Raw genomic sequence first — 11,429 nt, forward strand, 5'->3', positions numbered from 1 at the left:
ACTCTACCGAGGGCAATAAAGTGAAACTCTGTCTCTACAAAAAAAAAAAAAAAAAAAAATGTAAATCAGGCTCGGCGCCTGTGGCTCAAACTGCTAAGGCGCCAGCCACATACACGTGAGCTGGCAGGTTCAAATCCAGCCCGGGCCCGCCAAACAAAAATGACGGCTGCAAGGCTGCAACCAAAAAATAGCTGGGCGTTGTGGCGGGCGCCTGTAGTCCCAGCTACTTGGGAGGCAGAGGCAGGAGAATCGCTTGAGCCCAGGAGTTGGAGGTTGCTGTGAGCTGTGATGTCACGGCACTCTACCCAGGGCGACAGCTTGAGGCTCTGTCTCAAAAAAAAAAAAAGGTAAATTAGGTGATGATAAATGCTTTGGAGAAAAATAAAGCAGAATATAGGGCTAGGGCGTGATAGGGGTGGTAAGGGAAGGCTTCTGAGAGAAGATGATATTGAACTCTCAACCCTGATAATGACATTCGGGCAATATGATTAAATAATGAGTTTGAGTACAGATGGTCATCCTACAGGACATAGACCTAGGATGCTCCAAAGTGGGGAGGTCTAAGGGTCATGTATCTATATAATAATAGGCAAGGTTTGGTTAAGAATAACAGGACTACTTCATTTTTCCATCCAGGGTTATTGCATAGATACCGCAATTGGTTATAGGCAGTGTTTCTTTTGGGAGGAAGGTATGTTTAACATTCCACATTAAGAATCTAGGAATGGGCTCAGCGCCTGTAGCTCAAATGGCTAAGGCACCAGCCACATACACCAGAGCTGGCAGGTTCAAATCCAGCCCGGGCCTGCCAAACAACAAGGACAACTACAACCGAAAAATAGCCAGGCATTGTGGTGGGCACCTGTAGTCCCAGCTACTTGGGAGGCTGAGGCAAGAGAATCGCTTAAGCCCAAGGGTTTGAGGTTGCTGTGAGCTGTAACGCCACAGCACTCTACTGAGTGCCACAGCTTGAGACTCTGTCTCACAAAAAAAGAGAGAAAGAATCTAGGAGTAGACTGGGCTGGGTGGCTCATGCCTGTAATCCTAGCACTCTGGGAAGCCTAGGCCGGTGAACCGCTTGAGCTCAGGAGTTGGATACCAGCCCTAGCAAGAGGGAGACCCCAACTCTACTACAAATAGAAAAACTAGCAAGTGTTGTGGCAGGCGCATGTAATCCCAGCGACTCTGGAGGCTGAGGCAACAGGATCCCTCATGCCTAGAAGTTTGAGATTGCTGTGAGCTATGATGCCATGAATGAATGAATGAATAAAATGGAGGAAAAAGAAGCCTTTTAACTCAGGGCCATCTGGTCTGATCAGGAAACAAGGAAATAGGGTAAGAAGTTAAATGTAATTGAGGGCCCAGCGCGGTGGCTCACACCTGTAATCCTAGCACTCTGGGAGGCCAAGGCGAGTGGATTGCCTAAACTCATAGGGTCTCAAAAAAAAAGAAGTTTATTTAATTGCAACTGAACAAATTTAAGTGACTTCTTTTTTTTTTTTTTTTTTGTAGACACAGAGTTTCACTTTATCGCCCATGGTAGAGTGCTGTGGTATCACACAGCTCACAGCAACCTCCAACACCTGGGCTTAGGCCCTTGCCTCAGCCTCATGAGTAGCTGGGACTACAGGTGCCGCAACAACGCCCGGCTATACGTGACTTCTATCTGCTTTTTTTTTTGTAGAGACGGGTCTCACTTTATGGCCCTCGGTAGAATGCCGTGGCCTCACACAGCTCACAGCAACCTCCAACTCCTGGGCTTAAGCGATTCTCTCTTTTTTTTTTTTTTTTTTTTGTGGTTTTTGGCCGGGGCTGGGTTTGAACCCGCCACCTCCGGCATATGGGACCGGCGCCCTACTCCTTGAGCCACAGGCACCACCCCAATTAAGCGATTCTCTTGCCTCAGCCTCCAGAGTAGCTGGGACTACAGGCGCCCGCCACAACACCCGGCTATTTTTTGGTTGCAGTTTGGCCGGGGCCGGGTTTGAACCCATCACCCTCGGTATATGGGGCCGGCGCCTTACGGACTGAGCCACAGGCGCCGCCCCTCTATCTGCTTTTTTTGGGTATTTTTTGGAGACAGAGTCTCACTCTGTTGTCCTCAATAAATTGCGATGGCGTCATAGCTCACAGCAACCTCAAAAGACCCTCTTGCTTCAACCTCCCAAGTAACTAGGACTACAGGTGCCGGCCACAACTCCTAGATATTATTTTAGAGACCAGGGTCTCATTCTTACTTGGGCTGGTCTCTAACTCCTGAGCTCAAGCAATCCAGCCGCCTTGGCCCCCCACAGTACTAGGATTACAGTCAGTAGAGACCCTGTCTCTACGAAAAATACAAAAACTGAGGCAAGAGGATCACTTGAGCCCAACAGTTGGAAGTTGTTGTGAGCTATGACCAAAAAAAGCAGATAGAAGTCACATATGGGGCGGCGCCTGTGGCTCAGTCGGTAAGGCGCCGGCCCCATATACCGAGGGTGGTGGGTTCAAACCCGGCCCCGGCCAAATTGCAACCAAAAAATAGCCGGGCGTTGTGGCGGGCTCCTGTAGTCCCAGCTACTCGGGAGACTGAGGCAAGAGAATTGCTTGGGCCCAGGAGTTGGAGGTTGCTGTGAGCTGTGGGAGGCCACGGCACTCTACCGAGGGCCATAAGGTGAGACTCTGTCTCTACAAAAAAAAAAAAAAAAAAGAAGTCACATATGGCCGGGCGTTGTGGTGGCACCTGTAGTCCCATATGATGTCACAGCACTCTATCCAGGGTGACAGCTTGAAACTCTATCTCTAAAAAACAAAAAAGAAGAAGAAAAGAAAAAAGAAAATCTGGGTGGCGCCTGTGGCTCAGTGAGTAGGGCGCTGGCCCCATATGCCGAGGGTGGTGGGTTCAAACCCAGCCCTGGCCAAACTGCAACAACAACAACAAAAAAAATAGCCGAGCGTTTTGGCGGGGCACCTGTAGTCCCAGCTGCTCGGGAGGCTGAGGCAAGAGAATCACGTAAGCCCAAGAACTGCAGGTTGCTGTGAGCCGTGTGACGCCACGGCACTCTACCGAGGGCAGTAAAGTGAGACTCTGTCTCTACAAAAAAAAGAAAAAAGAAAATCCAAAAAAAAAAAAGAAAAAGAAAAGAAAATCCTTTCTGTCTCATGCTCTAAATTCTCAAGACAGTAGAGTATGTTGATGGAACCCTGAAACTTTCTTTCTTTGTTTTTTGTTTTTTTTTTTTTTTTTTTTTTTTTTTTTGGTTTTTGGCCAGGGCTAGGTTTGAACCCACCACCTCCGGCATATGGGACCAGCGCCCTACTCCTTGAGCCACAGGCGCCACCCAGTTTGTTTTTGTTTTTGAGACAAAGTTTCACTGTGTTGCCCTCTGTAGAGTGCTGTGGCGTCACAGCTCACAGCAACGTCCAACTCTTGGGCTTAAGGGATTCTCTTGCCTCAGCCTCCCAAGTAGATGGGAGTACGGGTGCCTGCCACAACGCCAGGTTATTTTTTGTTGCAGTTGTCATTGTTGTTGTAGCTGGCCCAGGCTGGGTTCAAACCTACCAGCCTTGGTGTATGTGGCTGACAACGTAACTACTGTGCTTTGGGCGCCAAGCCTAAAACTTAACAGTTAATATCTACCTGACTTTTCTGAGTTATGTCCCAGAAGCTGAGATTCTGAAGGCCCCTGGGGCAACTTTCTGATGCCAAGATCCACCATCCCCTAGAACCTGCACCAATACACATGCCACTGTGGCTGAGGAAGGACTGCCCTGAAGCTCTAGCCTGCAGTGATATGATCACTACACCCCAGACTAAGCAACAGAGAGATGCTTTCTCAAAAAAACAAACAAACAACAACAACAAAAAAAAAAAGAAAAGAAAAGAAACAGATTGCTGTCCACTTATACTACATATAATCGTCTCCCTTCAAGTATAGGCAGAAATGTTCTTTTTTTTTTTTTGTGGCTTTGGCTGGGTCTGGGTTTGAACCCGCCACCTCTGGCATATGGGACTGGCGCCCTACTCCTTGAGCCACAGGCGCCGCCCAGCAGAAATGTTCTTATTTTGGTAGGCTTGCAACCCCAAATCATGAATATAAATCCTATACTCAAGTATGCAACTTAGGGGGCTGCAGGGCCACTCCCTCCATCCATCGACCTTCCCTTCCTTACCTACCCTCACCCGCCCTGTTTCTCCTTCCCCTGCTTGGGACAGCCGCTGCCATGATCCTGCTAGAGGTGAACAACTGCATCATCGAGGAGACGCTTGTGCTCAAGTTCGAGAACGGGGCTGCCAGAAACAAACCAGAAGCAGTAGAAGTAACATTTGTAGATTTTGATGAGTTCCTCTATCATATTTCAAATCTTAATGGAGACCAAACAAAAGTGATGGTCAGTATTTCTTTGAAATTCTACACGGAACTTAAAGCACACGTTGCTGATGAGTTACTAAAGAGGGTATACAGGAGTTTTTTGGTAAATCCAGAATCAAGGTATAATGTCTCCTTGCTATATGACCTTGAAAATCTGCCCACATCCAAGGATTCCCTTGTACATCAGGCTGGCATGTTGAAGCGAAATTGTTTTGCCTCTGTCTTTGAGAAATACTTCCAGTTCCAAGAAGAAGGCAAGAAAGGAGAGCAAGGCAGTTATCCATCATAGGGATGATGAGACCATGTACATTGAATCCAAAAAGGACGGAGTCACAGTAGTCTTCAGCACAGTGTTTAAGGATGATGACGATGTGGTCATTGGAAAGGTATTCATGCAGGAGTTCAAAGAAGGACGCAGAGCCAGCTACACAGCCCCACAGGTCCTCTATAGCTATAGGGAACCTCCTCTCGAGCTGAAAGATACAGATGCCACCTTGAGTGACAATATTAGCTACATCACCTTTGTGCTTTTCCCTCGCCACACCAATGCCAATGCTTGAGACAACACCATCAACCTGATCCACATGTTCTGGGACTACCTGCACTACCACATCAAGTGCTCCAAGGCCTATGTTCACACATGTACACGGGCAAAAAATCTGATTTCCTCAAGGTGCCGAACCATGCACGCCCAGATGCCAAGAAAAAAGAAATGAAAACAATCACGGGGAAGACATTTTCATTCCGCTAACTCTTGGGAATAGGAGGAGGAAGCAGCTGGCAACTGAAGTCTGGAACACTTGCTACTGGATGATCGTAGCTTTTTTTTTTTTTTTTAGAGACAGAGTCTCACTTTATGGCCCTCGGTAGAGTGCCGTGGCCTCACACAGCTCACAGCAACCTCCAACTCCTGGGCTTAAGCGATTCTCTTGCCTCAGCCTCCCGAGTAGCTGGGTGTAGCTTTTAATGTTGCACCTCTTCAGAGTAGCTGGGTGTAGCTTTTAATGTTGCACCTCTTCAGGTTCTTAAGTGATCCTCCATTTTGGTTCCATTTTGTACACGTTTGGAAAATAATCTGCAGAAATGAGCTGTGCTTGCAAGGACTTCATAGTTCCCAAGAATTAAAAAAAATTCCACTTGATCAATTTATTCCCTTTCTTTATCTTCCCTCCCTCTCTCCCCTTCCCTTCTACCCTCTTTTCCAAGCTGTTCTGCTTTGCTTGTTTTTGTTGTTGTTGTTGTTAATAGAGACAGAGTCTCACTTTATCACCCTTGGTAGAGTGCTATGGCCTCACACAGCTCACAGCAACCTCCAGCTCCTGGGCTTAGGTGATTCTCTTTCCTCAGCCTCCCAAGTAGCTGGGACTACAGGTGCCCGGCTATTTTTTTGTCGCACTTTGAACAGGGCAGGTTTGAACCTGCCACCCTCGGTATATGGGACCGGCACCCTACTCCCTGAGCCACAGAAGCCGCCCTGTTCTGCTTTGCAATATGTTACTGATAATGAGTTGCAGGATAATGCAATCTTAACTTCTTTTCTTCTAAGTATTTGAGTTCAAAACTCCTATATCTAAAGAAATATGGTTGGGTTCATTAATAAAGAAAGTATTTCTATCTTAAAAATATATATAGGGGCGGCGCCTGTGGCTCAGTGAGTAGGGCGCCAGCCCCATATGCCGAGGGTGGTGGGTTCAAAGCCAGCCCCGGCCAAACTGCAACCAAAAAATAGCCGGGCGTTGTGGCGGGCGCCTGTAGTCCCAGCTGCTCGGGAGGCTGAGGCAAGAGAATCGCTTAAGCCCAAGAGTTAGAGGTTGCTGTGAGCCGTGTGATGCCACGGCACTCTACCCGAGGGCGGTACAGTGAGACTCTGTCTCTACAAAAAAAAAAAAAAAAAAAATATATATATATATATATATATATATATATGCAAATTAATCAGAATCACAAATCTAGGACACTCTAATAGGTCAGATTCTCTTAAACATTTCCAGCATATAAAAAGCCAAATATGGGCTCAGAGCCCATAGCACAGTGGTTACAGCGCCAGCCACATACACTGAGGGTCGTGGGTTCAAACGCAGCCCAGGCCTGCTAAATAACAATGACAACCACAACAAAAAATGGCTGGGCGTTGTGGCAGGCGCCCATAGTCCCAGCTACTGGGTGGCGCCTGTGGCTCAGTCGGTGGGGCGCCGGCCCCATGTACCGAGGGTGGTGGGTTCGGACCCGGCCCCGGCCAAACTGCAACCAAAAAATGGCCGGGCGTTGTGGCGGGCGCCTGTGGTCCCAGCTACTCCGGAGGCTGGGGCAGGAGAGTCGCTTGAGCCCAGGAGTTGGAGGTTGCTGTGAGCTGTGTGGGGCCATGGCACTCTACCGAGGGCCATAAAGTGAGACTCTGTCTCTACAAAAAAAAAAAAAAAAAAAAAAAAAAAAAAAAAAAAAAAAAAAAACATAGTCCCAGCTACTTGGGAGGCTGAGACATGAGAAAAGCCTATGAGTTTGAGGTTGCTGTGAGCTGTTACACCACAGCACTCTACCAAGAGTGACATAGTGAGACTGTCTCAAAAAAGAAGAAAAAAGTCAAATATGTACAAATTCCTAAACTTAAATATTAATTCCCAAGGTCTTAGTCACTTGAACATTTCTAAATTTAACATTAAAAATCCCCAGATAAGGCTGGGCATGGTGGCTCATGCCTGTAGTCCCAGCGCTGTGGGAGGCCGAGGCGGGTGGATTGCCTGAGTTCAGAGGTTCGAGACCTGTATGAACAGCAGTGAGCCAGAGTAAGACCCCGTCTCTACTAACATCAAACAAACAAACAAACAAACAAAAAAAAAAAAACAGCGGGGGTGGCTCCTGTGGCTCAGAGGAGTAGGGTGCCAGTCCCATATACCGGAGGTGGTAGGTTCAAAACCCATCCCTGGCCAAAAACTGCAAAAAAAAAAAAAAAAAAACCAGCGGGACAGAGCATCTCCACAGGAAGAAGAAAATGAACAACAAAAAAAGAGTACTTCAAATGAAGAAGAATGAACAAGGAAGCTGAAATTAAAAATTAAAAAAAAAAAAAAAAATTGGGCGGCGCCTGTGGCTCAGTCGGTAGGGCGCCAGCCCCATATACCGAGGGTGGCGGGTTCAAACCCGGCCCTGGCTGAACTGCAAACCAAAAAATAGCCGGGCGTTATGGCGGGAGCCTGTAGTCCCAGCTACTCGGGAGGCTGAGGCAAGAGAATCGCTTAAGCCCAGGAGTTGGAGGTTGCTGTGAGCTGTGTGAGGCCATGGCACTCTATCGAGGGTGATAAAGTGAGACTCTGTCTCTACAAAAAAAAAAAAAAATTAGGGTGGCGCCTGTGGCTCAAGGAGTAAGGTGACAGTCCCATATGCCGGAGGTGGTGGGTTGAAACCCAGCCCCGGCCAAAAACCACACACACAAAAAAAATTAACGAACAAAAAAAAAATCCCCAGATAAGGGTAGCGCCTGTGGCTCAGTGGGTAGGGTGCCAACGCCATATACCGAGGGTGCCAGGTTTGAACCTGGCCCCAGCCAAACTACAAAAAAAAAAAATAGCCGGGCCTTGTGGTAGGTGCCTGTAGTCCAGCTACTTGAGAGACTAAGGCAAGAGAATAGTGTAAGCCCAGGAGTTGGAGGTTGCTGTGAGCTGTGACACCACAGCACTCTACCCAGGGTGATAAAGTGAAACTCTGTCTCTAACAAAAAAAAAAAATCCCCACTTAAGGCTTGGCGCCTGTAGCTCAGTGGCTAGGGTGCCACCCACCCCACGTACACTGGAGCAGGAGGGTTCGAATCCAGCCCAGACCAACTGCAACCAAAAAATAGCTGGGCATTGCGGCGCCTGTGGCTCAGTGGCTAGCACACCAAATCCATATACCCCGAGGATGGTGGGTTCGAACCTGGCCCCAGCCAAACTGCAACAAAGAATGGCTGGGCATTGGGCGGTGCCTGTGGCTCAGTCGGTAAGGCGCCGGCCCCATATACCGAGGGTGGTGGGTTCAAACCCGGCCCTGGCCAAACTGCAACCAAAAAATAGCCGGGCGTTGTGGTGGGCGCCTGTAGTCCCAGCTACTCGGGAGGCTGAGGCAAAAGAATCGCTTAAGCCCAGGAGTTGGAGGTTGCTGTGAGCTGTGTGAGGCCACGGCACTCTACCGAGGGCCATAAAGTGAGACTCTGTCTCTACAAAAAAAGAAACCCAGGTTAATTAACCCTGGTTAATTTCCCCCAATAATTTCCAAGATATCCTCTAGGGGGCAACATTATCCCTTGAGACCCAGTAAAGTAAATACTCATTTCCCTTCCTGGACGAGGTACCTCTTCCCTCCCCCAATAAATCCAGGGTAGGATTAGCAAGGAAGAAAGAGGAAATAGCTGTTGTGGCTTGGCAGTCAGTGGCCTTGGACACAATGTAAAGCTTCTCTTTGGCCAGTCTCCATTCTTCGTGTGTCCAAAGGTTGATGCCAAATGCTAAGAGTTTCTTTTCTTTTCTTTTTTTTGAGAGTGTCACTTTGTTGCCCAGGGTAGAGTGCCATGGCATCATCATAGCTCAGAGCAACCTCAAACTCCTGGGTTCAAGTGATCCTCTTGCCTCAGCCTCCCTAGTAGCTGAGACTACAGGTGCCTGCGACAACACTCAGCAGTCTTTTTCCTTCCTTCCTTCCTTCCTTCCTCTTTTTCTCTTTTCCTCTTTCCCTCCCTCCCTTCCTTTTTCTTCTTTTTTGAGACATAGTCTCAAGCTGTCGCCCTACATAGGGTGTCGTGGTATCATAGTTCACAGCAACTTTCAACTCCAATTCATGTGATCCTCTTGCCTCAGTTTTTCTATTTTTAGTAGAGATGGGGGTCTTGCTTTTGCTCAGGCTGGTTGAAAACTCATGAGCTCAAGCAATCCACTAGCCTCAGCCTCCCAGAGTGTTAGGATTACAGGTGTGAGCCATGTGCCTGGTCTTCTTCTTTTTTTTTTTTTTTGAGTCAGAGTCTCACTTTGCCACCCTCAATAGAGTGCAGTGGTGTCATAGCTCACAGCAACCTCAAACTCTTGGGCTCAAGTGATCCTCATGCCTCAGCCTCCCAAGTTGCTGGGACTATTGGCGCCTACCACAAAGCCAGGCTATTTCTAGAGAAGAGGTCTTGCTCTGGCTCAGATTGGTTTTGAACCTGTGAACTCAGGCAATCCACCCACCTCGGCCTCCCAGAGTGCAGGGATTACTACAGGCATGAGCCACCTTGCCAGGCCCTTCCTTCCTTTTTCTTCTTCTCTTTTCGTCTTTCCTTTTCTCTCTCTTTCCCACCTTCCCTCCCTCTCTCCTTCCCTTCTTTTCTTTTCCTTTCCTCTTTTTTTCTCCCTCTTTCTTTTTTTCTTTTATACATTGAGACGGGGCCTCACTTGTACTCAGGCTAGTCTTGAGCTCCTAAGTTCAAGCAATCCAGCTCTGGGGCCCAGCTTTAAATGCTGGAGCTTCTTCCGCATTTTTTTTTTTTGAGTCAGAACCTCAAGCTGTCGCCCTGGGTAGGGCATCACAGCTCACAACAACTTCCAATTCCTGGGCTCAAGCAATTCTCCTGCCTCTGCCTCCCAAGTAGCTGGGACTATAGGCCTCTGCCACAATGCCCGGCTTTTTTTTTTTTGTAGAGACCTAGTCTCACTGTACCGCCTTCGGGTAGAGTGCCATGACTTCACACGGCTCACAGCTCTAACTTCACACGGCCATAACTTCACTCTACTCGGGTAGAGTGCCATAACTTCACACGGCTCTAACTCTTGGGCTTACGCGATTCTCTTGCCTTAGCCTCCCAAGCAGCTGGGACTACAGGCGCCCGCCACAACGCCCTGCTATTTTTTTGTTATAGTTTGGCCGGGGCTGGGTTTGAACCCACCACCCTCGGCAGATGGGGCCGGCGCCCTACTCATTGAGCCACAGGCACTGCCCGGCTTGCTTTTTTTTTTTTGGAAGACAGAGTCTCAAGCTGTCACCCTGGGTAGAGGGGCATGGCATCATAGCTCACAGTAACCTCAAACTCTGGGGCTCAAGCGATCCTCTTGCCTCAGTCTCCCAAGTAGCTGGGACTACAGGCACCTGCCACAATGCCGGGCTATTTTTTGGCTGTAGTTGTCATTGTTGTTTGGCAGGCCGGGGCTGGATTCGAACCCACAGCTCAGGTGCATGTGGCTGGCGCCTTAGCTGCTTGAGCCATAGGTGCCAAATGCTTCTTCCACATTTTTGTGGAGTGTCTTCTCTGTGAAGATGTCCTCATCCACATTGTAAGGAATCTAACCCAAGACATCCCAGGAACTAGATAATAAAGTCCTTCATCAGAATAATAATGTACCAAATACAGCAAGCATTCCAAGTATCATATGGAAGCATTGGTCATGATTATGGACATTTGAGATGGTTAAATCTCAAGAAATTGATGGACATCTTAGCTCAGACATTTTGGGAGTCCAGGAGAAAATATATGTTGGAATTTTGTGTTTACTTTTTTTTTTATGAGACAGTCTTGCTTTGTTGCCCTGGGGTTGAGCACTGTGGTGTCATATCTCACAGCAACCTCAAACTCTTGGGCTGGAGCAATCCTCTTGTCTCAGCCCCCCAAGTACCTGGGACTACAGGAATGCACCACTATACCCAGCTAGTTTTTCTATTTTTAGTAGAGATGGGGTCTTGCCTTGTTCCAGCTGGTCTTGAAATCCTGAGCTCAGGTTAGCCACCTGCCCTCAGCCTCCTAAAGTTCTGGGATTACAGGTGAGAGCCACTGCGCCTATCTGGAATTTTGCATTTTCCAAAATGAAGGACAAGTTGCTGAAACTTGCACTGCCACTCAGCCTGACCAAGAACAAGGCCCTGTCTCTACTAAAAATAGAAAAACTAGCCAGGCATGGGCGGTGCCTGTGGCTCAAGGAGTAGGGCGCCAGCCCCATATGCCAGAGGTTCACACTCAGCCTCGGCCAAAAACTGAAAACAACAACAATGACAAAAAAAACTAGCCAGGCATGGTGGCGGGTGCCTATAGTCCCAGCTACTTGGGCAGCTGAGGCAAGAGGATCACTTGAGCCCAAGAGTTTG

General features: G+C 48.2%; 1 pseudogene; it reads left to right on the forward strand.

The window, feature by feature from the left end:
* Positions 1-4,163: 4,163 nt before the first annotated feature.
* LOC128597327 (actin-related protein 2/3 complex subunit 2-like) lies at positions 4,164-5,103 on the forward strand (annotated as a pseudogene).
* The last annotated feature ends 6,326 nt before the right edge of the window (positions 5,104-11,429 follow it).

The sequence above is a fragment of the Nycticebus coucang genome, chromosome 10 (assembly GCF_027406575.1).
Source record: "Nycticebus coucang isolate mNycCou1 chromosome 10, mNycCou1.pri, whole genome shotgun sequence".
NCBI lineage: Eukaryota > Metazoa > Chordata > Mammalia > Primates > Lorisidae > Nycticebus > Nycticebus coucang.